Source organism: Passer domesticus, chromosome 7 (assembly GCF_036417665.1).
Source record: "Passer domesticus isolate bPasDom1 chromosome 7, bPasDom1.hap1, whole genome shotgun sequence".
NCBI lineage: Eukaryota > Metazoa > Chordata > Aves > Passeriformes > Passeridae > Passer > Passer domesticus.
Window position 1 is genome coordinate 13,151,588 of NC_087480.1, and position 24,223 is coordinate 13,175,810.

The window sequence follows — 24,223 nt, forward strand, 5'->3', positions numbered from 1 at the left end:
ATCACCAAGGAGCAGCTGGTGGAAGAATTGACCTGAGTGATGACAGACCCTTATACTGCTTGTTCACTCTGTTTGAATTTTAAAGACCAAGAAATAAAAATTGAGGCCAATGATGTATTTCTTTAATGCAACTGAAACATGGTATTCATGAGTATACCATATTTATGTTTTTTTAAAAGGCAGAGCAATATTGCACCACTACACCCAGTTACAAGAGCAAGTCACCAAGTCAATGGTCATACTTGCAAATTAGTTTCAGGCTCCTGGTAGACATAAAAAAAAAAAAGTCAATCAAGGGCAGAACTGCCAACTACCAACATAAGGGTATTAAAAATGTAGAACAACATCTATCACCCCAATTGCAACCTTAAAATTGCATAACAGGTCATTGTTGGGAGAAAAAAAAAGTCAACCACAGACCAATATAGTCAAGAGACTGATTATTTGACTGAGGAAAAATTAGTATACTATGCATAGAGAGGTTTCTTTTTGGATTACAGTGACAAATGCTTCCTGATCTTTCTAAGACCTGCACACATTTGCTGATGGTTCATTCAACAGTCCTTACAAGAGACAAAGATTTTCTTAAGTAGGTGCTTGAAACTGCACTAGCATTTTTAGAGGAAAATCAAAACAGTTCCTTTGGCCCTGGTTTGTGAATGTAGTTTCAAGCATAAAAGTTTTAAAAATTAGAGTAGAAGCCTTTTGGAAGGCTGCACACAGAAGAGACACAGCACAGTAAGCAGATGCAAGTAACTAAACAAATGCTTAAGTCAGATAGCTGCTGTATTTTTCTGCATTTTATTTTAAAAATATTTATTTTAGATATTTTTTCCTGATAAAGGTACTTCATACTTTTAACATTTCCTATTAGTAGCAAATCCACAAACTCCTGAGTACTACTGCCATTATGCAAGAGTAATTTTCGAGGTCAGTTCAGGTCTTCAATTTCTGAAATTCGGTTTTATCACACACATTTCCTGACAACTGGGTTCCATTTTCTTCTGTCGCAATATAGAACTATTTGAACGTATTTTAAAATTAGTTATGCTAACCTGTACTTCACAAGCAGTCACAGTTTTAAATTATAGATACCCAATAGAAGGAGCAAATTGGAGTCATTGAATCCTTTATACAACATTTTTGTAAAAATTTAAACATCATTTTGAGAAGCAGAAAACGTACTAGTCCAGTGATATCTGTCATTACTCATTTTTCATATGCTCGACATGATTATTCATTACTCAGAAGTGACATAGTTAAATGCTAACTCTTGCTAAAATATTGATCATAATATGTGGGGGCATATAATTTATCTGAATCAAGTGAAATATGTTTTCCTCAGCAAGATGATGAAAGCTTGTCTCATTACAGCATCATTTCTACTGAAGTTTCCACCATTAGTTAGTTTAATGACTCTGTGAACATTTTAATTGAGAAGATCCCTCTGTAAGTTGCTCATTCAAGACACATGGATGGGTTTAGATTTGGGAATGAGAGAAATGTGCAGTCAGCTGTGCTCAGCCTGAGAGTGCAGGCAGAAAGCAGAGAACCAGGTACAACAAAGTACCCAGATCAGGAGGGGCAGGAGCATTTGGAGAGGAAAAGGCAAGGCGTTGCAAGCCAGGAGATGTTAAAGGATGTAACTGGCAAGTAAGAATATTCAGGCTGGCAATGTGATGTACAAATATGTGTTTGCTTAAATTGTTCTCAACCCCTCAAAAAAAAAAAAAAAACAAATGCACTGAGGCCACTGGAAAACTGCACTGCCCTTTGAAAGTCAAACCTGGTAAGAAAAGGTAAATGTGGCTATGACCAGCCTGGTTTCACTCTGAATATGTATTTCATAAAGGAGAACAAATTAACCACACTCTTGCATCATCCCCTGCCTGCACATGATTCACATACATTCAAAGGAAAAGGAGCAAACCACTGTTCAGTATCAGCTGCATGCAGCTGGTCAGCAGATCTGTTCTAGTGGTGCTCTGCTGTCCTCTGTGGGGATGAGCTGGGGCTTTTGACTCCCACAAAGTCTGGTATTGCTGTCAGGAGTGCCACACCAAAGTGCTTGACATCAAAATATCTCATCCTTGAGACTGATAAATTAAGGAAGATGTAACTACTGTAGACTGAGTTCCCTCTGCCTAAGTGGAAGTGGGGTCATTCCCACCTGTATGTGCACTTCTCTGAAAATAGAGTAATCTAGGAGGAAAATGGATACATGTCCTTATCTAATCAGAAAAATAGCCTGGGGATGGTGAAAGACTTTTATTTCTAACTCCTAGCTCCTGAAACAAAAGCTGAGAAGGGCTTGAGTGATTTGCCTGAAATCACAAAGTTCTACGTATTTCAGTCTGAATGTCAGATCAAGCAAGAGGGCAAGAAGAAAGAGCCTCAAGTTGTGCCAGGAGAGGTTTCAGATTGGGTATTGGGAAAGATTTCTTCCCTGAAAGAAAAGGCTGTCAAGCATTGAACAGGCTGCCCAGGGAAGTGGTGGAGTCACTGGAGGTATTTACAAGATGTGGGCCTCAGGGACATGGTTTAGTGATGGGCTTGGCAGTGTTTGGGTAACATTTGGACTCGATGATCCAAAAGGTCTTTTCCAGCCTAAACAAATCTATGATTCAGCTACGTGGAAGCATTACTACCACACTGCATCTCACATTTATGAGCAGAGAGAGCAGAGAAAGCACAGCAATTTAAAAATGTCATTTCTATTAGGAAAAAATGGTAGAAGAGGAATATCTGAATATTTCTCAGAATGCTGTTTTATTAAATGTATCCAAACCTGGAAACCTTAAGCCTAGAAAAGAAGAAAAAAATTAAATCTAATAGGATCCATTCTAAACAGTCACACATTCTACATAAAGAAAATGAAGTGTTTGACATAAACACATCATAAGCAAGATGATTTACATTATTTGCACTTTGTTTCTGATTATTTGATATAAAAACACACAACCCTGCCTTCATTTCTAACTTGTTCTATAGAACCTTTGCTGAACCCTTCTATGAAATCATGCACATGCAGGATCAAAACAGAGAGATGGGAAGTAGAATGTGCTTCATTATGGCAAGTACAGCTCATATCCTCCTCCACAACACAATTTATTAGTATCTAATAGAATTGTAATGCTTCTCATTCTACATTTTTACAGCTGCATCAAAATATTAAAGTGTGAATTGCAATTAAACTCACACAGTGCTCTTAGCATAATTTCCCTTGTATTAATACTTAGCAAACCAAGTTATTGGCGTAATATTACTCTTGATACTGGTTGTCATAAAGGGATAAAGCCTCTAAATAGTAATAAAATATATTTTACTGGAGAGAGAGCAGCAGTACAAAAAAAACATTATGCTACTAGAGTTGTTAATTTCTGTGGAAGAGGGTGGGGAGAGAAAGGCTTTTGACTCCTTAAATTATAGTATGCAGGTTAGTACATCAACTCACTTTAATCTCTCTAAACAGGTAATTTACTTGCTTTCTGAAAGCACCCATGTGCAAGAAAATGCTAGTGCTCTCCAGGGATGATTCTAAGATTGATTGCTTGGCCCTAGTCACCAATGATGATATGAATTCTGCTAAGCTCCATTTTAAATGTATCTGAAATATTTAAATATTTTAAAGGGGTAAAAATGGAGAGGCAATATTTGTTTCCTGTATCCTCAATTTACATGTGTGTGGTCAGCTTAAGTAAAGAATTTTGAATCAGACGGGCTGAACTACTACTTGCAGCTGACAATAGGTACATTTACTTGGGATAGAACAATTGCAGGTGGGACATATCCCTGCTTATGTTATCCCAGAAGTTGTTTTGTATTTCCCAGCTGCTCCTTAGATTTGCAGTTGGCTGTAGCTTTTTGTGGTTTTTAGTTTGGAACTGAACTCTGCAAAAATGTGCTCATGGGAGAAATGGAGAGCTTTAGCATTTTCTTATGGAGGGAAAAAAGTGGCTAAATTAAATGCCATTAAGTAGACATGACTTTGAAAAGATTGTCTGGGCTGGATAGTTCTATAAAAGCATCTGGAAGTAGAACTCAAATGTCAAGAATTTCCTTTTTCCTGCTTCATTTAGGAACACACCAGGTAAAACAAATTTTTTCATATTATAAGTGCTGACCCATAGTGTAACCAGAAGTGGAGCTGCAGGATGGGCCAGCATGTTTTATCAGGCTGTACCTGCTTACCAAGGGCTGGAAGCAATGAGGACTTGGCCTCAGGCTGCGACCAAAAACCCAGTGAGGTTGTGTAGTCTCCTCTGTAAATCATGCCATGAAAACAAAAGACCATTTTATTAAGTTAACAATAAAATCCCAGTCTCAGGGTGATGCTGAAGGAGGTTTTGAAAGATTATCTTGACTTATTTCAGATAGGTTTGTGGTTTTGCAGACATCCAGTATGTGTTATTGATAAAGGACTCAGTTTCTTTCCAGCTTGCAAAGCTGTTTTTGTCAGTGGAGATTTCCCTCCCTTACAGAGGGAAGTCCCTTTGCACCATGATTAAATACCACTGGGTAGGAGAGGTGAATCTGAACAGACCCCCACATTCAGGTCCATGCAGTTTCACACATCATGGAACAAAATACAAATAAAACAAACCTTCCAAAACTGCTGCAAGTTCCAATCCTACCTTCCATTGATGTTAGATTGTTTTTAACAGATTTGGCTTCTGTCTGTGACAGTTACTGATGATAAATCCTCTGATCTGGGTAGGCTGAACATGAGGAGTCTGTATCACAGCCCACAGAATCAACACCTTGGTGTCTGTCATTTGCTGTGTCATTCATGAACTGCCAAGATAACTGCATCACTGCAATGTGTCACACATCTCAGATTTTGCCTCCCATTTTCTTCTCCCTCCCTTATATTTTATCTCCCTGAAATGTAATCTATCCTGCCTAAGCCACCAGCTACCAGAAAAGACCAAAGTACTTGAATATGATGAAAAGGCCATTAATTGCCACCAGGCTGACCTCCCAGCAGAGGCTGCCTCCCTCCTCACTCAGCATGGAGAGGTTGTTCTCCAAACTCTGTGCTGCTGTACCCAGCACAATAATCACTTCTGAGCTGCAGCAGTGGTGACATCATTTTGCTCATGAGGCTGTGAGAACATGGTGAGCTAAAGGCTACAAAAGCAGTATGGTGACAGTCTATTTAAAAAAAAAAAATTGTTAAATTTTCAAAGGCCTAACCCAGAGTTTATTTAAATTCAGTAGAAATTTCAAATGTGGCCCCTAATATCTTCAGCACATCTTGGAGGGACCTTCAGCACCCAGGGCTGTGGATAAATTTACCCATCTAAGTTTGGCTGAAAATAAAATTCTCCATTCCTTCTCCTCTATTCCTCATGGCATGTTTCCTAACAGTATAATTTACAGAAAAAAATATCAAAATATCATTAAGAAATGTCAGTACTCTGAGCTGAGCTCCTTTCAGACATATAAGTAGTGTGTGGCAAGCATAATAATAGTCATGATTAGGAGTGTCCTTTAAATCACAGGAATGGGAGGCAGAGTGAGTAGATGTACCCTGTTCCATCTCTGAACTGGCTCTTTGTGTGACTGTGAACAAATGCATAACTAGTAAATGCCTGGGCATAACTCAGTTCTTTCATGCCTGTAAAGATATTCATACTTCTGCACTACCCAGCAATAGCAGTAACATCATCATTTTCTCCCTGTGCATGAGGAGCCATGGGCAAACCTGTTCTGGGGCCAAGAAGAGACAAAGCAGCAGCTGAACCACAGAGAACAGAGGGATCCTGGACATTAGCAATGGACTCAGTTACCTCAGAGTTAGATGAGGAAAGGGGAAAGGACCTACAAGAAAGAGCCATAGTACTAAAGAATGTGTTCTGCACAAGCCCCACCAGTTCTCAGTGTCCTCCCAGCCCTGTTTCTGCTGACAAGACCACACACACAAACCAAGGCAGATGTGCATGTGAGAAGTGATCCATTTGTCCCACAATAGTGTTACTCTAATAAGCCACTTATTAATGGCACTTAGAGCTACATCTGAAAAGAAAAATACATTCTTCATTGCCTGCTCTTTACCTAAAAAGAAATAACAGCGTGGCCTCTGTGGAAAGCACACTCAATAAATGAATTTGGGTAACATCAGGAGCTTTGGTAAAGTGTTTAATAGCAAGTCTGAGAGAAACTGAGAAGAGAATGTATGCTAAGATAATCAAGCACATCTCTGTGTGCAGCACTATATTTGTGTTGACTGCTTCACATTTTGAAGGAAAAACCCATGAGACAACAGAAAGGGTGAGCCCTCAGAGCATTATTCCAGGGAGTTATTCCTGGCTCACTTCCATAAAGGATACTCCCAGGGTGGATATTTCTATTCTAGAACACAAATACCTCATTTTGGATTCCTTCAGGTTTTTTTTAGAAACAGTAGCTCACCTGTTATACTTGGCAGATTTTGCCAAATCCTCTTCCCTGGGTAGACACCCTCTTTATTGTAAGGAGTCGATTCCTAGGTCCAGGTGAAATACAGTGTGACCAATCTAGACATGAATTAAAGGGAAATATGTGCATGAAGTGTTTAATATATATAACACCTGTCAGGGATGCTGTGGAGTTCTAGATCTTAACTGTAGCTCCAGCCTAGGACCAGTGGATGGAGAGGTGCAGAAGCTTCAGTTCACTTGTGGCAGCATTGCCATGAGTATGCCTGTGTCACTGTCAGTCACAAAACAGGCATCCCAGGAGATTTTCGGACAAGCAAGTTCTTGATCCTCAGAAACAGTAAAGGAGTGGGGTCAATCCTATCAAAGGGTTCTCTGTGAGCCTGTTCCTTTCTCAAAACAAGCTCTTCAAATCCTAAATCCACCTATGTCTAGGTTGCCAGATTTGAAGCAGATACCAGATTGTTTTACTTCCTAAGTTTGGACATAGCAAACAAATGAAAAAAAAACCCAAACCAACCCAAACCCACAAAGTAATACACATGGGAGATGTGAGCTTTTCTTAAAGCTCAAATGATTCTTTCATAAAACAAAATATTTCTGTTTGCCTACTCTTGCTGTAAATGTAATCAGTGCCAAAAAGTACATTGGCTTTCCTAGCCTCATTTGTCCAGCTTAGTCATAAAGTGGTAAAGAAGCCAAAGCCTGGGTGCCAGCTAAAACTGTGGCAAAGCCACAGGTGAAGACTAGATTGTACTGTCCTTCTGGTGCAAAGAGCGAATAAAGGCACCGAAAGAGGATTTGACTTATAGACAAGGCAACAGTATTTCTGAAATAAAAGATTGGAATATTTTCGTGGTGACTTTTTTAGGGTCATAAAGAAGACAGAATGCCCATTTACCAAGGCTGTGTGCTGGTGGTGTTGCTGCCAACCCACGAGGTGACAGCCACACTTGCATATCACTCCAGTGCAGGTTTATTTCCAGACACTCTGTGTTCTGGAGACATTTATCAAACGCCACCAAACTAATGTTAACATCCACTTTGAGCAGAGGAACAGATTTAAATGTCTCTGCTGATCTGACTTTCTCTCTCTTCTGTTCAGCAGACACATCACTTGCTCTCTGGACTGTTTATTCCTGGCAAACATGGAACAAGTTCTTCTCAGCCTTGGAAAACAAGCAACTTGTAGTAATTAAGCCAGAAAGAGAAGCAAAAGAAGAAAACCGGATCACTGAGATGTCAGTAAAAATAAAGAAATTTCTTGGATATCATAACAGGAGGGGAAAAAAAAAATCAAGATTGTCCCAAGTTTTGTTGTAGAAGAGACAATCAGGAAGGCTCTTGAAAAGAAGGTAAGGATTACATTACAGTGCTCATACTGTGACTTCTCCCAGCTGCCAAAAGGGATAGCAAATCCAATAGCTCATGACCAGAAATAAAGAGCAATTGTAGCTGGGCAAAACAAAATTGATACCTTTAAATGCATAATCTTTAAATATATAATCTTTTATGCTGGTGCCTCCCAGCAAAGAACAGAAACTGGACTGCTGGGTTTCCAATGTAAACTTGTGGCATCCTGCTTAATTCCACTTTTATTTAATGCCTCTGTCCTTTATGTGGCATTAACTTTAATGTAATATTGAAGGCTTTGTTGTTTTTTTTTTTAATAGTGTCATAAGTGTAAATGTAATAGTTATATAACAATAACAATAAATCAAGAAGGTACTAGAGTCACTGCAATAACTAATAATAACATTAAGACACAGTTTATGATGTATCTAAAGTTCAGTACCTTAGAGAGTTAATTAAGTCCTAAGTTAATTGGTAATGATCTTATTTCTAGACAGGAAATGTAGCCAATTAGCTTGTTTATGCTTAAACAAGTAACTGAGGTCATAACAAGACTTTTTGGGGTGTTATTGATTGATTTGTAATTTGTTAATTAATTTTGATTGACTTTACAAGTATCCTGCTTAATTCTTTGCTTCTAGGGAGATGAAGCTACTGACATGACTGGTGGCAATGTAAAGTCACAGTCTCCATTTTCACTGTACCAAACGTGCAGTTTTCCCAACTCCACTTGTAAGTTGCCACACTTACAAAGAAAAAGCTTTTGTGACAGAGGGCAAATCAAGGTACTGTTTTTATAACTTCATGCCTATCTTTACCCATCACAGAGTACATAGTAACAGCAGAGTTGACAAATTGTATTTAACCATTCTGACTAGCACTGCTTTGTTACTTTGTATGTTTCTACTGTTGATTGCACAACATTACCATCTTATTGCTTTAGGAAATTATTACGTTGAAAAAATAATTCATGGATAAATATATGAAAACCAAACCCAGGCAATATTTCCCAGAGTAGAATTGTAGGACAGAAAGGTGACCTTTTATCATCACAGCAGCATCTTGAAGTTTTTTAATTGCAAGTGGCTTCTCCCCACATAGCCTTATCCAGAACAAATCCATCAGTTATTACACAGATTTAAAAAACTAAACATAGTGTTAAAATTCAGCTCATGGGAAAGAAGGAGCCCAGAAGGACCTTTAGCTCTTAGCATCTCCAGTGAAGAAATCTTTTAGCTACATAGTCACATAACATGGGATAAAATTAACAACTCATCTACCTTGCCTTCTGCCATTGGAGACCAGAATAGAGGCACAGAGCAGTGAAATGCCAGCAGTGGGTGACAGTGCAGGGGTGTGCAGCTGCCTGGCACAGGCAGAACGGGGTGAGTTGGGCAGCTGCAAATTCCTGATCCTGGATGAGAGCCCTCGGCAGCACAGCTCGTGCACCTCCTGCCTCAGTGCCCCAAGGGACCAGCCCAAAACAGACCTTCTGTTCCATGCTGATGGTCTGGGTAACAGAGATGGCCTCTCTTTAGGAGGCAGATTAACCCTGAGGTAATTAAAAGCCACAAATGATATGCAGGAAATTCATATCTAACACTACAGAATCAGAGGCGACAAATCAGTTCCAGGAGGACAGAGTCTGAATTGAGAAAAAGTAACAAGACTGTTTTAAGATCAGAAGTGTCAATTGAGATGCTAATACTTTATAAAAGGCCTAAAAAATGCAGATATGACCACATTTGAACCACTACGGCCTAGGTAACAAACAGAAAATAGTATGAAATTAATGCTACTTTTCTGCTGTAGATACACAGCAGTTCCACAGTGATAAAAATCCTTTCCTTCCTTATCCTCGTTCCCTCTTGAAGTTCAGTCCCTTTTTACCCTTTTTTCATAAAAAAATCCCATAGTTCAGGAATTAATTGACAAACCAGGATGCTTTCTTCCCCCTTTGTTAATGGGCCTGTTCTCACTTAACAAAATATTGTGGCAATTTAGAAATTATTCTTTACATTGACACAGCACTCTTCCTAATTATATTTTATTTCATTGCTGAAGTTTTCTACTTCCTTCAAGTCCCACTTCAGTATCCCTTGAGTACCACTATTTCACTCTTATTCTGATTTTGGGCTGTACAATTCATAGCAAAGCATTAATTTTCAGTTTTATCATATACTCAGTGTTGAACACACCCAATCACTCCACCCTGACTCTCTTTGTAGCTGGATCAGTACTTCTCCAGCATGACCAGTTTCTCCAGTAGTGAAAGGTAGAAGTTATCCTTTGGATAAACACTTCCCTTGTAAGAATGATATGGGCTGATTTATCACACTTGTCTCCTCCTGCAGAGCTAGCACCAACTTCCTAGATCAGACTGCTTCCAAAACTTGCACTGTTTTGGAGGCAGCCACCCCAACACTGAGGGAGAACATTTATTCACATGTGCTGAGATTTAGTCCAGAGTTTAATTTGTGTTAAGGTAGATTTATTACCTAGGAATCATAGGACCAGTTGTAGTTTGAAACCTGCCTTTATTGCCACTGTTATCTAGAATACAAGTCCACAAACATTTAGGAAATTAAATCAAGGTATGATGTCCCCAGTATTACTGTGGGAGGGTTCAGGAAAAAATGAGCATTTTATAAGGAAAAGCTATGGGGTTTTCTGTCCTGCTTATCATAATTTTCCCTACTCTTATGGTGTATCTGTCACAACTGCATCCTTGAAGCTTCAGACTCTGCCATGAGCACTTATACTTTCTTTCCACACTTGCAGCCTAGTTTTTATTTCACTGGAGAGAGAGACTGCTTCCTTGCTTATCTTTCAGCTTTTGTGGTACAAACACCTTCCACCCAGCAACCTTCTCCTTCCACCTGCCACAGGGGAAATCCCCCATATCCAGAAATAAGGTCAACCCTCTCCTCACCAGGAATTTTGCTTTTCCTACAATCCAAAGCAAACATAACAGAGCCAGTGTTCTGGGGTGGCCCTGTCTGTAACTTTATTTTATACTGCGAGACAGCCGAATGTCTTTTTTTTAGGCTGGAAAATATAATAATATAAAACTGTCATGGTTTAAAAACCAAAATTACTCAGTCAAGTGTAGTTATAAAAATAAAATACACTTTAAAAAGAAATAACAGTAATGTCCTCATGCTGTATAAGACTTAGAACGTAGATAACAAGTGGTTATCAAGATTTTATTGTCATATATACTGATACAAAAGTTCAATATGCAACACATTTAACTCTCTTTAAGCAGACTGAAATAGGTCCTTAAGTAGAATGACAGAGAGAAATCCTTCACAAGTTTATTCACAGGGGTAAAGCCTGACCTCAGATGTACTTGCACTGTGCAATGCACATCAAAACAGAGAAGCCCAGACTGGCACAGGAGCCCAGATCCAGGGGGATGAGCCACGTGTGTGAGGTGTCTCATCAGTGCTCATTAAGGTTTATTGGCTGTGACAAAGCACTCTGGCAACACAGCCCCATGGGGCTGGTATTTCACTGCTGGAACTGGGGGCAGGTTTGGCCCAGTGACTCCACACACTGTTGGGTCAGGGTTAATTTAAGTTGCTCTTTCTCCCCATACACCATTTTACATTACAGAAATATTCATATTTCTGTATTCTTGAAGGCAGGGGCCAGCAAAAGGTGCTACTGCTAGGGAACAAACCAAAGCACTATGACAAAAGACAACAGTGACAGCAAATTCTCCTGGGCACCTTGGCTCTCCATGCCAGGCCAGGACTTAGACTGTTCTCTTTGGGACAGCCCATGCAAGACAAAGCAATGGAAACTTCTGCATCTGTGATCCTGCCCTGAATTTTATGTTCTACTTCAAAATGTATATATGTTATGAAACTGTTATGCCACAAATTTTTCTCTCTTCCTGGTCTACGCTCTTTGGAGACAAGACTGCCTGTAGCATTTCTGCAAACCTCTTTCTTCTTGCCTAGTCAACATATACTCAATTAAAAATATATTAATAGCCACAATCCTCAAATACTCATTTACATAAAAATAGAGCCAAATGTACCTAATCTTATGAGCTACCTTTTTTGAACAGATAACTAGTGCTTGGAAAGCACTGTAAAGATTTGGTTGTTTCCTAAACAGTAGTGCCTGCACTGATGCTGTTTCTAATACATGTGAGTTTGTGCTCATTCATCTTAATTACAAGTGGGGCTTCAAATAAAACAAATTAAATTCTGATGAGGTATGCAACTCTTAACAAAACTAATACCCGGCTCACAAATGTCATGCAATTTGTGAGTAGAGTCCTCTGGGTAACAAGCAAGACAAAATGGGGAGATACAGACATATGAGAAGTTAAAGCAGATTGGGCTAAATTTGATTCTGGGGTTTTGGTTGGGTTTTTTTGTTGGTTGGTTTTTTGGTTCTGTTGTGTTTGTTTTTGAGGGTTTTTTTTGTTGTTGTTGTTGTTTTTTTCTTTTTAATTTTGTGTGATTTAAATAATTGTGACTAATCATTGCTCTTTATATAAATGTGGGGAGAAAAGGCAGGATGATCAGGACCATCCTACTTCATGAACAAAAAAAATATGTAGGTAAACTTCATTGAATACAATCTGTTCCCAGAAATCATAATTTTATGAACTGTTGCAGCAATCCCATTTTATCAGCCATTTACTTGTGTTGCTGGTGATGGGTATATGAGCAGCACATGGTCATTCTGACAGAAATCAGAGTTACCCTTTTCTCCAGCCCTGTCTTAGCCAATTCTCTCCCTTCCCTCTCTTGGTTATGGTTTGGTATTTTAATTTCAGATCTTTCTGGTTCATTGAAGACTTTTGGTTGGGTTTTTCTTTTGAGGGAGAGGGGGAGGAAGGTTCAGTTTATAAGCTAATGATCTTGTTATCCAACCCATTTCCCCTGTCCTCTTTTCAGTTGTTACAGTCATATACAGCTGCCCTCTACAAATTAATATTACCATTGCCATGCTTCAATGCTTTGTATTTCCAGCCCCTTTAAACCTCTTACTTTTGAACAGTGTTGTGCAATAACATATTGAATAAATGAGTAACCACTTCATACTGTTCTTGTATTTATGAATAGCCAGAGAAATTTCTTTTTTGACAGTGAATGAGAAATTAGATGTACTTTAAAGGCTTCTAAAGTGTATTTTCAGTTGCTACCAGATGAAATCAAAGAGACAAAATTACTTTTTCCTACTTAAATATTTCATTGATTTTTCTTAGAGCACCGTGCTCCCTCCTCTGTCTCCAAGGCATGCATGATGATTCCTTGCCTATACCATAAGGCAACATTATAGATCCACACCTGATCAGAGTATTTATAAAAAATTACCCACAGTAATGTTAAATGCATTTTAATGCACATATTCCACTTGCATAGCTTACTGTCCAGGAACTTCATAACAGAAGAAGTGAATTTTATTCTCTGCCTGACAGGCGTGTCTGCAAGAGCTGTGTCTGGAGAGCTAAATTACACCCATATTCTGCCTGCTCGTGGCTTCACACACCCCGTGCACATTAATTGTTGCAACCAGAAACAAAATTGAGAGAGGCATGTGGGACTGTGCATGAAAGGGGGGCACTCTTATTGAAATTCATGTATTGCTCTGCTTGATTCCCCAAGCCACACGTGGGAACACTCAGCCGTAGGCAGCTGCATCACTGTCTAGGGGAGAAGGAGGAACTGGGGCAGAACTGTTCCACTGTGTGCTTTCACTGTTGGTCACAGCTTTTCAGACATGCAAGGCATAAACCAAGAACCTGGCCTGTTGGGTTTCAGTGCCTGCAAACACACAGTAAAATTTACCTAGAGGTTCTGTGGCAATTGTGTACCAATTGATCTGCAGTTAATCGGACCCCAGATATTTTCTAGAAGTAGAATGTAAAACTTTACATTTTCTCATCACATAAGAGCAAAAAAAGCTTATGCATTCCTCCAAACTGAGATCAAACTGTGTCCCCCAGATGTGCCAACAACCTGCCCAGTATTTTAGTGACAAATTTCTTTAGTCTCTCCAACACAGGAACAGCAAAACACAGCATTTTTAAATAAAAAAGGAATTTCCTACTGCAAAGAAAGACCACACACAATTACAGCAGCACCCAAGTAAGTCTGCATGTGTGCTTTGGCTCTCACCAAAGCCTTGCACAGCCCTTTGCTGGTGCTGTGCCTTAGAAGCACTGGTTATTTCAGCAGGAGACTGCACAGGGGCCATCCCTACATCAGAGTGGGCCTGAAAAGAAAGATTCTTTGATTTCAACAGCCCATTTCTTAATTCTTAGCAACTGGTGTAAATCAGGAGCTTCATTCCAGTTGCTCCAGTGTAAAACCACTTTAGAGAGCAGATCCAAGTCTAGTCTTTCAACGTGCAGAAGCACCTGGACTCTGTCCAGGCCGGACTGGTTGGCTTTCTGCAGTTTGGAGCTGAAACAAGGAGAGAGCTGCATTTCACACAGTTCCACTGCTCATCTCTCTGAACCTGACAGAATACAGCCCTCAGGGAGGTTACAAGTACGCTTTTTTTCTGGTTAGATTAAGTCTTGCAAGTGCAGATAACTTTTTAATATTTTAAAATACGTTTTGAATTACAATTGTAATTAAGCAAGGAGATTTTTTCCCCATAATCACATAAAATGGCCCAAGCAATTTAATGTTCTAATTTTTATATTCATAGAGCAAATATTAGACTGTCCAGTTACATTATTGAACAATAGATAACAACCCTAGGTCACGCTGTATGTTCTATTTAAGAAGACATATAATAACAAATACTAAAAAAAATATTATTCTAAAACTACAGGGGTTTTCATATAATTTTTCTTCTGGCTTCAAATTGTAATTCTAAAGGAGAATAAAGCCAATTTTTTCTTAACAATTTCAAACCAGTGATTTCAGGACACTGCAACCCTAAGACAACCACATATCTTCAAAGTCGTTACTTAATATTTTTACATTTATGCCAGATCCCTATATGAACCCATTAGTCCAAAACTAAAGGCACGGTGTAAGATTATGCATGAGTGTCATCCCTAATTGAAAAAAATGAAGCTAATTAAATATATATTTGTTCACCACAAGTGAGGAAAAAACATCATTCTGCCACTCCTATTTCAGATCCCATTTCATAAGCAGTCCTTACAAACATCTACTTTGTGATAAATCATGTTTTTTGAGGATCCCAAAACCTCACATTTTCCATAAATGTGTCCTTGAGCACTCTGCATCAGTTCTGTGTTCATACTTAACTGGCTCCTATCACACCACATTCTTCAGGAAAGCAGCTGCTTTTCTGTCTTTGGTGTTTTAAAAAAATTAAAATGAGACTTAACACTTTTAATTAGATGTTTAATTCATGCTTTTGTGAGCTATTTCCTTCCAATCTGAATTTTGTCACACAACTATAACGGGCTTTCCACTGCCAATTTTTTTTTTTTTTAATGCTAACTCAGTGTCTCAAAGAATGTGTATTGCACAATTTGGTAAAGAATTTGAAAGTGAAAGTCTCATTTGTGAGTAAAGTAGGAACGCCTAGTAACTGGCACAAGCTGTGGCTGTAAAAATATGCAATGTTCAGAACAAAAACCCCTCCAAAACCAAGGGAACAGTTTAAACACATTTCATAGGGCATACAGTAAATACTAAATTTAAGGGACTAGTTGAAAGAGCAAATTGAGTAGAACATGGCTCTTACTGATGAGATACAAGTATTTCACTACTTTTGTGGTTTTACTTTTAAAGAAGCAAATGCAGAAATTCTCCTCAAAGACCAGATGAAATGTGAGTCAGCCGTTTGACGAAGGTGGCAAAGAGGAGCCCAGTTTTCAGAAGGAGCTTCCTTTCCACCCTTCCTGGCAGTCAGCACATTCACAGCATTGCTTTCCAAATCCTTCAGGAGCAGCTGAGTGTCATTCAGCCAAATCATGTTCCCATTAGGAAAGCAGCACATACCATGCCTTTTTCTCAGCTGTCAGTTATTGTTTCTCATCACAGGATGAGGGTGAGCAGGATTTGGCCTGTCCTCAGGACAGTGTAATGGATTATCATTACTGCTAATGACTACGTTCTGTAGACCAAGAGTCCTTGTTTGCTGCACCTGGTGCTCAGGCCTAAAACGAACAGCCCTGTTAATCCACTCGCTAACCTGGCAAACCTGCTCACCCTCCTCTGAGCTTGCTGGACTCGTACAGCACCCACTGTGCACACCTGGGTGAGTCCCTTCAAACTGCACCTGGGCTCGAGAGCAAACCCCATGGCTCACCAAGACACAAACCCTGAGCTGAAGGCAGCTTCTAATCCTCAATGGAGGCAGAACTCTGAGGATTTTCCTGATATACCCAATGTTGTTTGAAGCTGCTTGTTCTGCCTGGGCACTACCACTCTCCTTCAGAGAAAGTATTTCTACATCTATACTCACATAAGCAGATTAAGTTACCTTTGGATAGGTTGGCTGAGAGTTTTCACATGCTTTCGAAAAGTGACCCTAACATCTAAAATCCAGGCAGGCTCAGAAATGCACAGTTCTGCCCACAAAATATGCAGTGTCCTAGTGCAGTTTGAGAGTCTGAAAACCATCAAAACAACTGTGATCCAAAAGCTGTGCTCAAAGCCTGGCTCTACCAGAAGTGCACTGACAAGCAAAAGTTGGTGGCCATGCTTCTTCACCATTCCTCCTTTTGTACAGACTCTGTCACCTGTACTTCAGATGGCAGAACTGAGCCTGCATGCAGATGTTAAATTGTGAAGTATTATTGCTTGTGCTGCAGAACTGTCAAAACAGGCAACAACTACAGCAAAAAAACTCAGGTCTTAGACCAATGTGGCAGGACAGGGACATTGCTGCTGAGTATTACCTGGCCTTGGATGCTGGTAAATGTTGCCAAAATAACTACCAAGTGCTATTTATCAGTGTGAACACTCACAGAAAGTGTCATGATATTATCAGCATCACTAACAGAAGGTAGGAGAAGTGTGACAGTGCATCCTGGACAGCCTGAGAACACACAGGTTCATGCCTTGGCTGAGCCCGTCCTCTCCTGGAGGCAAAGTAAGTGGGTCACTACCTGAATGACTGTGTTTGCATTGCTTCAGGTAACACCTTAGGTCACAACTTGAAAACACCCACAAAAATCTGTATCACAACCAAACCCTTAAATAACCAGAACCTTAATTTCACTCCAGGTAACTGTGCAAAGATCTGCTGCATCAACCATTTATTTACTTACATATTTACTTCAGTCAAATTCTTGGCAAGAGCAAGGCCAAACCCTCAGCAGGCAGTGGGGGAGATGCTCAGAGTTTCAGAGTGCCCAGTAGAGATCACACATCCAGAGGCTGGCAATCAACCCCTCACTGCAGCTGGTGGCTGTGGGCTTGTGAGGGCATATTGTGCACACTCACAAACATCTTTAAATTTGGCTTTCTCATCTGGGTGGCTGACTTCAGAAAACCACTCCAGACACCTCTCAAAGTGTTTTCTCAACTGGGAGCCTAGTTAAGTCACTTCAGGGGGAATTTAAATCAAAGATGGTTTTCTGCATCCAGCTGAAATGGATTGTTTAGTGATTACAGAAATACAACCCTTCAAGAGGGCTCGGGGTTCTGTGGAGAGGTAGAAAGGCTGGGAGCAGTCTGCATGAAAGAGAGTAAATAGTCTTGTGGGGGGAAAGGCATTTTTCTCTTTTAGCATAGCTACTAACGAAATAGCAAGGGTGGCTTACAAGGAAAACATGCAAACATTGGACTGCTGTGAATTATGCAATTTGGTAAGAGATAAAATAATAATCAGCTCACCATCAAGACCAAATCCCCAAGCTGCTTGTAAGATCATGATCAGAGCGGTGTTGAATCACCTCCTGAGCACACCTCTGGATCACGGCATTCCCGGCATTCCGGTCAGGAGCGCTGCTGCCCTGGCAGCCTCTGGGGGGGCACATCTCCAGTGACACACAGCTTCTCCTGGTGTCCAGCTACTGGGGAGGCACATCTCCAGTGACCCACAGCTTCTCCTGGTGTCCAGCCACTGCCTCTGGGGAGGCACATCTCCAGAGACCCACAGATTCCCTTGGTGTCCAGCCACCTCTGATTCCTCTATCTCCTCTGGAAGCACTCCCCTCCCTCACTCTCACAGCTGTGAAAGGCTGGGGCTGGCAGTCACTGATGGGATAGTTCAGGGACAGCTGGGCTCTCATTTGTGAGTATAGGCAGGTGTCATTAGCTCGAGGAACCCTCCCTGGCTGAGTGTGTTTAAGGAGCTGTTGCAGGAGTTCTAGACTGCTTGATAACCTCGTTGTCACCTTCCCAGGTGGCTGTAATAAAAGTGGTGCAATTTTCTTTAGAAGGGCAGCAACCTGCAAAAAAATTAAATACTTCAGGTTAGTCCAGTGTATGGAGACTCCAGGGTAATTTACTTCCCTTTATAAACCTGAACTTGATTTGCTTAATTTCTTTCTAGATGAACCTGAACACTGGCTTTCAATTCTCATGGCCTCTTATTTATTGTTTTTTAGACAGTTCATCTCTTCAGACACAAATCATAATTATCAGAGACTGGAGGGAAAGAGCAAATTCAAATGAACACATACATACATATGTGTGTGTGCACGTGTATATTGTTGCCTGTCAAAGCTGGAGGGAAGCTTTTAAATAAAGTCATGGAAAATGTCAAGCAACCTGAAGCAACCTAGTTGAACACTAAAAAATCTGTCCTCCCTTTCATTTGGCTCCTGATTTATGTCAAGCTGGAATAAATGATAATAACACAAGGTTATTAGATTTATTTATGATATAAATATGAAGTGTATGCATTTAGTAACCTTCAGACTATAAAACACAGATGGAAGTACATCCATAAGTTCCAAACCACCTCATTTAAAACTTATGCAAAGCACACCAAAAAGAGAAAGCATGAGAAAAAGACTCAAGTGTCAGTACTCTCCCTGAAGCACAAATTTTCTCTGCGAGCCATATTAGCACAAAACTGCTTGAAGGCAGAGACTGGCCGGTATACAAAAACGTCGAGCTCATGTTTAATTTTCATCAGATCTTAAGCCAAACCTCCTGCAGACGGATTAGTTTTACAGCTGTGAGAAGGCACTGCCCCAGCAGGGCACGGACACCCTGTTGGGGAGGGTGAGCCCTCTCTCCTGCTCCTGCACGGCCAGCAGCCCCCGCTGCGGACACTGCCCGCACACCCTGCCAGCCTCCCGGACCCACGCAGGGTGTCGGGGCTGCCCTGGGGCACAGTGTCTGTCTGTCTGTCTGGCCGGGGAGTTTCCTATCGCCTAATCATCCTCCTCCCCTCCTCGGGTGGGATATCGCTGTAAAAAACTTCTCTGAACATACCTAGACAACATAAATTTCCAGGAAAGTGGCAATGCTGTTAGGAGTTCTGCCTGTTCTCAACCTCCTTTGCAGCAGAGAGGTATAATAGTGAATGTATTTGACTATAAATAACAATAAACTTTACAGAAAGGAAATGAATATTTTTATACATCTTAGTTCAAGAGGCTCCAGTTTAATTCTAAGCTCTTCATTTGCGAAATCAGTGGTGAGGTTGATTATATGTCAAAATATTCAAGCCAGTGAATCTCTGCCCAGGGAGGTGATGGAGTCACTGTCCCTGGGCATGTTCAAAAAAAGACTGGACGTGGCACTCAGTGCCATGGTTTAGTTGATGAGGAGGTGCTAGTTCTCAAAGGTCTTCTCCAACCTAGGCCATTCTGTGATTCTGTAATGTTGATGCTCTTTCAACAAGTGGAAAGTGTAAGTTAAAGAGTTAAGACCAGTCAAGAACAGAACATTTGAATATTATCTTTAGGTGACGAAAGATCTAATAGCTGTTAGTAAAAGCAAACCCTTTGTGTCAGAAAGAGTGCTTACTTCAGTGGCTGCAGATTAAAACACTCTAGTTAGTTCTTTTTATATTCAGGAAAAGAATTAGCCCATAAATTCTTTTATGCTTTCAGTGAAGATATTTTTGGAACTGCAATAAATTTCTCATTACATATAATACACTACTGTCTGATTATTTTTTTTTATTTTTACCTTAAAATTATGTCTAAATGGGACAGTCCAATTATGTCTGATTTAATGTTCTAATGTAATCCTCTGTGATTACAAGAAAGGTCTCAGGTTATTTAACAAGTAACATTTTGGATTTATTACAAAAATGATATTGGAAGTATAGGACCTGTGGGGAGCCAATTAAACTTTCCTGGACATCATCTGCTTGGCAGTGTCCTCCTGCCACCCATATGGAAAACTGGAGTTTAGTTTAGGGCTGAATCCTTTCAGAGAGCACATGAAGGAGGCTAAAGACAGATTTCAGTTGCTCCCATTACTGACCCTGTCAAAACCAGCCCATAGAAAGAGCCAGGCCACCTTGTCTGTGTATCCCACAGAGTCAATGCCAAGGACAGAGTGGGCCTGAGTAAATATGTAAGTGAATAAATCTTACAAGGCAAAAAAGTGAAGCACCTGAACCAGGTTTACTCCCTTTGGTACAAAACTGATGTGGAAGCTGAAATTATGCCCCATCCATTCTCACTATTTCAGTGCAGAATCCATTCAAGGCGGGGCAGAATGCTACTTGGTGGCTGAAAAGGATGTGTGAAGAAGGTTGACCCTGGCTGGGTTGGGTAGAGAGCTGCTACAGCTAGCAACTGGAAAAGCTGAATTTTTAATTGCAAATGAAGAATATTTGTGCAGTGATAGACATGGAACTGTGTGATGACTGTTACAGAGTCTTTTTCAGGAGCGGAACTTGCACTTGAAATGGATTTATTAGAAATTTTATAGCTCTATTTCTCATTAGGAGATATTGATTTTTCAGCTAGATATAAATGAGTTAAAATAAAGGGGAAAAAAATCCTAAACTTTATCCTAGTGACCAAAGTGCTGTCTGCTATAGAAGTCTTTTGCTCGTACAGGGAAGCTAGAGTTGCTCAGTCCTGCCACAGAAGTATTTATTTGACCAGGCCACACAAGGAAAGTTTCATATCACTCCAGTGAAGCCACTTGCAGAAGTAGAATAGGATAAGCTTCCTAGAAGAAGTGCAATTTTAGCAGAATAATTCTGTTTATATAGCAGCTTTCACTGGTACAATTATGATGACTAGATATTACACTCCTCTCTCTCTGCACCTGAGAGGATTCATTCCTGTGCCAACAAAACCTTCAGACCTGGCCAGAAGCAAAAGTTGAGTTAATTAGAATACAGATGAGCACTTTATGACTTACCTCTGTTTTGCCACTCTTATTACACAAGCAAAATGAAAGTCATCTCATTATGCTAAAACTGTACCAGCACTCAGCTTCCTGCTACTGGTTTCTAGCTGGAAAGCAGCTGCGTTGATGGATGTAATGAAGAATAGACAGGTACAGACAGGGAGAGATCATGGGAGTGGCCAGTCATCACAGGAAATATTATAATCTTTTGATCTCTTGCTGTATCCAAATCATTTAAACATTGCAACTGAGAACAGTATCATATAAAAACTCTCACTCTGCCCTGATGTGCCTTGCAACTATTTTTATGTTCCCCTTCAGCCCTCAGAAGTCTTATGCCCATGTTATTTCTTTATTGCTTGTTTGTTTTTCTCTCCTTCACCGCAGCCCAGCTCTGGCTGCATCAGGCATAAAGCAGAATGCAGGATACACTTTTTCAAGGCATTCAAGCATGAACTATTTTTCGCTCTGGATTCCCTCTGCCCTGTTTTGCTCCATAACTTTTCCCAGTGCAGTGATCAACCCGTCCTCCAATCGGCTTTACAACCTCCCCAACAATACTGCTCCATAGATCAGCCCAGGTTGCTGCAGGATCATGATGGTTTTATGCCTCCAGCCTGCCACTTCCCACTGCCCCTAACTACCCAGCCAGTGGAAGTCCCAAGGTTGTTTGTAAGCTGGTGTGTGTAATACAGCCAGCAGGCTGGCCTGCGTTGTAAATTTGATGTATTTCATACTTAAGTAGGACTGTCAACTGTTAAATCCATTCCTTGCTAAAAATAAAAGCTACATAATAAGCCTGATACTGTAGATCACTTTAAACCAGATACTGTAATCCCCACTTGAGACAGATACATGACCTATTAAATTAAACATAGATTCCCTGAAATTACATGCAGAACCTCTCTCAGATCAGACCGACTCCATTACTTTACCCTGTAAATAGAAATATTGAACTTGTATATATATTCAGACATGATGTATATAGTCACTTACCAGCTTTTGTATATGCATGCTGCATTAGCAGAGGTGTGCCTTGAAACAAAAACAATGTTGACAACATTTTCAAAGCAAAATACCTGATACCATCTTTCTAAATATGTACTTAATTTTGTTAACAAAATAGGTCTTTTTCTGAACAGGTGACATCAATGGCAGCTGAGGAAAAATAAAACCATCTATATTAAGGTGACGATAAATTATTTTGGAGATGAACATTTGAAAGTAGATTTTAACGACAACAAAAACCAGAGGTGAAAATCTTGGGAATGCCCTTATATTTAAATAGTTCCACTGGTTGGGTTTTTTTTTTTTTTTTTTTGTTTTTTTTTTTTTTTCCTGGTAAAATGCATATTTCTGTAGAATTTGCAACTCAATAAACTCAGTTGTTGTAGCTGTATTTTACAGCTTTCTAGATATCTTCACTGTGTTACTGAAAGCTAGCTTTGGTGATCCATGAGATGGAAATGTTGAGGAGAGCACCAGGAAAGAACACAGCCCTGTGACCTGGTGTGGAGAGAGGATCTGACCACACCAAGGCTTCAGCTTTATCTTCCCACGGTTCCTGAGATGGACAGAAGAATGAATACTGGCTTCATGTGGATTACTGCAGAAGGGAAGAAACAGGTTATGCATATTTTATGCCTGTGTGGCACCTACTTAGAGAGCTTTAGCACTGGACACTGCATTATATCATTATGTACAGGGTTAAACCAGATTACTGCTGAGTACCCACACCCAGCATTTCACAGCTGCTCTCTTGCTTTGGCACACAATCAGGGCTTTCTTCCAACATAGCTCAGCAAAACTGCTACCTCCGTGTCTTGGAGCAACTCTCATTTATTTATTCAGATTTATCACCACACCTATCAAGCTCTTTGCTTTTACATGTTTCCTTTCTCTCTCTTTTTTTTTTTTTTTTTTTCCTTCTCAAACTTCACTGCCTCAGCTGTTTTTCTGAGGACTTACCACAAAACTGGGGCCTTTTCTACTCTTTTGGAGTGCAGGAGCAACTCTGCTATTTCCATATAAAGCTCCAAATTGGGAGTGTCAAATGGAATCAACTGCATCTGAAACACAAGCAGCCAGCTGACCAAACAAATAGTAAGCAAAAAACTAAGCAGGTTATGTGAGGCCACCATTCAGGTGGATTCAAAATGTAATACTTGTGCTTCTAGAATGAGGATAAATCAAGATGCTGCAGTTTGTAGCAGTATTAGAGGGGTAGTAGTTTCCCACACAGTAAAATGAAGTTCTCTTAAGCAATTCCTGCAGTGGATGAGTCACTGTCTGTCTTGGCTGGTTTATTCAGAATTATTTCTGTTCAGCAAGAATGGAGGAGAAATCTTTTTCTGCCCTGCCTGTGAGCCCTCAGATTTGCCAGACCTCTGCTGATGCAATACATTCCACAGCCCCACTCCAGGTACGGTCTCAATGAGTCTGTAGTTTTCCAAGCAGCCCATCCATGCTGGAAGCTAGGAATCTGAATGTAATCGGTTGTTTTTTTGCAGGAAGCCCTGCTCCTGAGCACGAGGCTGCTGAGGCAGCAGCAGCAGTTCTGTGAATGGGCAATGGCAGCTGGTGGCAGTGGGACGTGCGACGCCTGTCTCAGAGGTCACAGCTTTGGGGAGTAGCTGTGACTGGGAGGAGCCGAAGCCATTCTTCTCTGAGGAAGTGTGAAGCCAGCCTATATATTGGTGAAGCCACTTCAGGGATATGCTTCAGCAGAAAGACATGACAAGCTGTGAATTACAGTGCATTAATTCAAGCCTAACATATTGTCAAGTATGGGGCCAAAGGGCTGAGAGCCATCCATACAACTAGGTGTGAATTAATTCACACTGGTTCACACACTGAAGTGTCTTATTGTGATAATAGATTTAATACTCCTAAAATGTTATTTTAAAATATCTTTATATTATTAATTAAGGTGTAAGACTTATGCCTCCAGAACACTGAATTATATCTCAATGAAACCATTGCTCAAAATTCTTATTAACCCAGAAGGTCACTCAATTTCTCCTGCCCATTTCATAATAATAAATAGTATAAACTGTTCCGACCATTCCATCTCTTTGTTACAGGAACTATCACCATCAAAAGGGGAATCCCTCTTCCTGTATGTAAAATTAATGCTCAAGTATGTGGTTGGATAAATGTTTCCTGCATGTAGATGTTCAGCCATATGTTTCTGGATTTCTCTTTGATAAGTAAGTGCTG

At 40.2% G+C, this 24,223-nt stretch overlaps 2 long non-coding RNA genes across 3 annotated transcripts in view; one reads left to right on the forward strand and one right to left on the reverse strand.

Moving 5' to 3' along the window:
- The window catches only part of LOC135304493 (uncharacterized), a 91,392-nt gene that overhangs the window by 723 nt on the left and 66,446 nt on the right, over positions 1-24,223 (reverse strand). Inside the window, exon 4 of one of the 2 annotated variants that reach the window (XR_010365870.1) lies at positions 17,570-18,126. This is a non-coding gene — a long non-coding RNA (uncharacterized LOC135304493). Of the gene's footprint in view, positions 1-16,900; positions 18,127-24,223 lie in introns of those variants that run through there. The other variant, XR_010365869.1, reaches the window with a different exon arrangement.
- LOC135304494 (uncharacterized) lies at positions 7,533-22,533 on the forward strand. Its single transcript, XR_010365873.1, has 3 exons — positions 7,533-7,774; positions 8,414-8,557; positions 22,412-22,533. It is a non-coding gene; the product is annotated as an uncharacterized LOC135304494 (long non-coding RNA).